Here is a 6,000-nt window from a genome sequence, read left to right as displayed (position 1 = left end):
ATTTGTATATATATTTTCCATATAAATTTACATTATTTTATGTGTATTTTGTACATATATTTCATTACAAATTTACTTTATTTTATGTTTATTTTGTATGTGTATTTTTGTAAATTTATATTTATACACGTTTACTCATACAAATTTATATTATTTTATTGGTATTTTGTTTATTTATTTTGATATTAAATTAAGATGGTTATATGTATTTTGTACACATTTTTATACTGTATGTTACATTATTTAATGTGTATTTTGTTTATATATTTTATATACAAATTTACGTTATTATATGTGTATTTGTATAAATATTTTTTGATACCAAATTTAGTTTTATTTCATGTATTTTGTATATATATTAAATTAAATTTCTAGCTTTTATTTTGTGTGTATTTTGTATATATTTTCACACAAATTTAATTACTTCTGTGTATTTTTTGTATACAGTTTTATATAAATTTATTGTTATTTTATGTGTATTTTGTATATTTATATTTATACAAATACATTCTTTTATTGATATTTTGTTTATTTTATTTTGATACGAATTTATATTTTGTATTGTTGCATATGTTTTCTCTCATGCCAAATTTACAGTTATTTACTATTAAGCTATTTGTTGTTTATTTATTTTGATAATGAATTATATGATTATATGTGTATTTTGTTCATATTTTTTTATAATGCATTTACATTACTTAAATGTTTATTTTGTTTATATATTTTTAAAAGAAATCTACGTTATTATATGTATTTGTATAAATATTTTGATACAGATTTTACATTATTTTATGTATTTTGTATGTACATTTCAATTCAAATTTAGCTTATTTTAGCTGTATTTTGTATATATATATTTCATATAAATTTACATTATTTTATGTGTATTTTGTACATATATTTCATTACAAATTTACCTTATTTTCTGTTTATTTTGTATGTGTATTTTGTACATTTATATTTATACAAATACACATTTTTTAATTGGGATATTTTCCTCTTTTGTTTATTTATTTTGTTTCGAATTTATATTATTTTATGTGTGTATTTTGTTTACATTTTTATAATGTATTACCTTTATTTTTATGTGTATTTTGTATATATTTTTATAGAAATCTACGTTATTTTATGTGTATTCGTATATATATTTTGAAACAAATTACATTGTTTTATATGTATTTTGCATATCTCTTTCAATAAAAGTTTTCATTTTATTGTATGTGCATTTTGTATATTTATTCAATACAAATTTAAATATTTTATGTGTATTTTGGTATATATATTTTTATAAGAAATGCGCTATTTAATGGGAATTTTGCATCTTTATTTTCATACAAATTTACATTATTTTATTAATATTCGGTGTATTTATTTTGATACGATTTTACATTATTCTATTTATTTTTTGTATATATTTTTTTTTATACATATTTACATTATTTAATGTGTATATTGCATATATATTTCATACAAATTTATTATCTATTATTTATTTTCATACAAATACACATTCTTTTCATGTTATTTTGTTTATTTATTTTGACACGAATTTACATTACTTAATATGTATTTTATATATATATATATATATATATATATATATATATATATATATATATATATATATATATATATATATATATATATATATATATATATATATATATATATATATTTTATTTATTTTTTTTATACGTATTTACATAATTTCATGTGTATTTTGTATATATATTTCTATAGAAATCTACGTCATTTTATGTGTATTCGTATATATATTTTGAAACAAATTTACACTGTTTTATTTGTATTTTGCGTTTTTTTTTTTCAATACAAATTTACCTTATTGTATGTGTGCATTTTGTACATCAATTTTAATACAAATTTAATTATTCTATGTGTATTTTCGTATATGTATTTTTAAAAAAAATATATGCTTTATCTTATGGGTATTTTGCATATTTATTTTCATACAAATTTAATTATTTTATTAATATTCTGAGTACTTATTTTGATACGATTTTACATTATTCTATGTATAACAAAAATAAATACAGAATACATAAAAATAGATATGCAAAATACATATAAACAATGTAAATTTGTTTCAAAATATATATATGAATACACATGAAATAAGGTAGATTTCTATAAAATATATATATACAAAATACACATAAAATTAAGTAAATACGTATAAAAAATGTATACAAAATACACATAAAATAATGTAAATTAGTATCAAAGTAAAAAAACAAAATACCAATAAAAGAATGTTTATATATATATATATATATATATATATATATATATATATATATATATATATATATATATGATGAAGAGGATATATATATATATATATATATATATATATATATATATATATATATATATATATATATATATATATATATATATATATATATATATATATATATATATATATATATATATATATATATATATATATATATATATATATATATATATATATATATATATATATATATATATATATATATATATATATATATATATATACAAAATACATAAATAATATAAATTTGTTTGAAATATGTATGTGTATGTGTATATGTATATATATATATATATATATATATATATACAAAATACATGAAATTATGTAAATATGAAATGCGTATAAATATATATAAAATACACATTAAATAATGTAAACTCGTCAAATTAAATAAACAAAATATCAATAAAAGAATGTGTATTTATATGAAATAGATATACAAAATACATAAAATAACCTAAATTTGTATCAAACTATTTACAAAATACACAAAATATTTAAATTTGTTTGAAAATAAATAGAATACTACATAAAATTAGGTAAATTTGTATGGAAATACATTCACAAAATACACATAAAATAATGTAAATTTCAATAAAATACATAAACAAATACTTAAAATAACGTAAATTTGTATAAAAATATACAAAACACAAATAGAATAATGTGAATTTCAAAATTGTAAATTTGTATGAAAATAAAGAGCAAAATACCCATAAAATAACGCATTTTTTATTTATAAAAATATATATACCAAAATACACATAAAAAATTAGATTTATATTAAAATAAATATATAATAAACACATACAATAAGTAAATTTATTGAAATAGATATGCAAAATACATATAAAGCAATGTAAATTGTTTCAAAATATATATGAATACACATAAAATAACGTAGATTTCTATAAAAATATATATACAAAATACATATAAAATGAAGTAAATACGTATAAAAAAAATGTTTACAAAATAGACATAAAATAATTTAAATTCGTGTCAATATAAATAAAAAAATACCAATAAAAGAAAGTGTATTTGTATAAATATAAATATACAAAATACACATAAAATAACGCAAATTTATATAAAACTATATACAAAAATACACAAGTAATTAAATTTGTATTAAAATAGATATACAAAATACACACAAAATAAGCTAAATTTGAATTGAAATACATATACAAAATATATGAAATAAACTAAATTTGTATCAAAATATTTATACAAATACACATATAATTACGTAATTTTGTGTAAAAATATATAAACAAAATAAACATTAAATAATGTAAATACGTATAAAAGATATATACAAAAAACACATATAGTAAGGTAATTCGTATCAAAATAAATAAACAAAATACCAATAAAATAATATAAATTTGTATAAGTAAGTAATATTTTGCATATTTTTTCAATACAAATTATCTTATTATATACGCATTTTGTATATTAGTTTTAATACAAATTTAATTATTCGATGTGTATTTTATCTGTACATGTTTTATAAACATATACTTTATTTTTGGGTATTTTGCATCTCTATTTTCATACAAATTTACATTATTTTATTGATATTCTCATTCATTTTGATACGAATTGACATTATTCTATGTGTATTTTGTATATATTTTTCATAAATTTACAGTATTTTATGTGTATTTGTTTATATATTTTGACACAAATTTATAATATTTTAATATTTTGTAATACATTTAAAAAAAATTTACCTAGTTTTATGTATTTTGTATATCTATTTATACAAACTATTATTTCTGTATTTTTGTATATATTTTAATACAAATTTTATTTACAGCCTGTTATATGTGGCTTTGTAAATTTATTTTCATTCAAATATATATTATTTTATTGGTATTTTGTTGATTTTATATTGGTACGAATTTAAATTATTTTATATGTACTTTTATATATATTTTATACACTTTTACATTATTTAATATTTATTTTGAATATATATTTTTATACAAATTCATGGTATTTTATGTATTTGTATATATATTTTCAAACAAATTTACATTGTTTTATATGTATTTTTGCATATCTCTTCTTAACACAAATTTACCTTATTGTATATGCATTTTTTGTATATTTATTTCAATCTAAATTTAAATATTTAATGTGGATTTTGGTATATATATATTTTATAAGGAAATGCGCTATTTTATGGGAATTTTTCTGCATCTTTATTTTCATATACAAATTTACATTATTTTGATATTAATATTCAGTGTATTTATTTTGATACGATTTACATTATTCTCTATTTGTTTTTTGTATATACTTTTTTTGTACATATATTACATTATTTAATGTGTATCTTACATATATTATTTTATACAAATTTATTATCTATTTTCATACAAATACACATTCTTTTTTCATGATATTTTGTTTATTTATTTTGACACGAATTTACATTATTTGATATGTATTTTGTATATATATTTTTATACGTATTTACATTATTTCATATATAGATTTTTGTATATATATATTTCATAGAAATCTCTACTTTATTTTATGTGTATTCGTATATATTTTGAAACAAATTTACATTTTTTATGGCATGTATATTTTGAATATCTCTTTCAATACAAATTTACCTTTACTGTATATGCATTTTGTATATTTATTTCAATACAAATTTAAATATTTTATGTGTATTTTGGTAATATATTTATATAAAAATGCGATAATTTTTTGGAATTTTGCATCTTTATTTTTATATACAAATTTACATTATTTTTTTTGATATTCTGTGTATTTATTTTGATACGATTTACATTATTCTATTTGTTTTTGAATATATATTTTTTTATACACATTTACATTATTTATGTATCTTGCATATATATTTTATAAAATCTACGTTATTTTAAGTGAATGTTTATATATTTTCTTTCAAATTACATTATTTGATGTGTATTTTGTATAATGTATTTCAATACAAATTTACCTAATTTATGTTAGCCATTTTGTATATTTCTTTTCAAACAAATTTAAATTATTTTTGTGTATTTTTGTATATAGTTTTTATACAAATTTATGGGTATGAATTATGTACGCATTTACATTATTTAGTGAGTGTTTTGTATATATATTTTTTGCAAATTTATTTTATTTTATGTGCATTTGTACATATATTTTATAGAAATTGTTATTTATATATGTTTTCTGCTTACAAATTTACATTATTTTATTGCTATTTTGTTTGTTGTTTTTGATACAATTACATGATTATATGTGTATTTTTGTACATATTTTTATACGTATTTACATTACTTAATGTGTATTTTGTTTATATATTTTTAAACAAATCTACGTTATTATATGTATTTGTATAAATATTTTGATACAGATTTACATTATTTTATGTATTTTATGTACATTTCAATTCAAATTTGCTTATTTTAGCTGTATTTTGTATATATATTTTCATACAAATTTAATAACTTTGTGTATTTTGTATATAGTTTTATACAAATTTACGATATTTTATGTGTATTTTGTATATTTATATTTATACAAATACACATTCTTTTACTGGTATTTTGTTTATTTATTTTGATACAATTTTTATGTGTATTTTGTATTCATTTTGTATTTCCTTCATTTTATGTGTATTTTGTATATATTTTTATAGAAATGAA

This window comes from Eriocheir sinensis, chromosome 43 (genome assembly GCF_024679095.1).
Source record: "Eriocheir sinensis breed Jianghai 21 chromosome 43, ASM2467909v1, whole genome shotgun sequence".
NCBI classification, from domain to species: Eukaryota; Metazoa; Arthropoda; class Malacostraca; order Decapoda; family Varunidae; genus Eriocheir; species Eriocheir sinensis.
Note: the sequence above shows the minus strand (reverse complement) of the source record.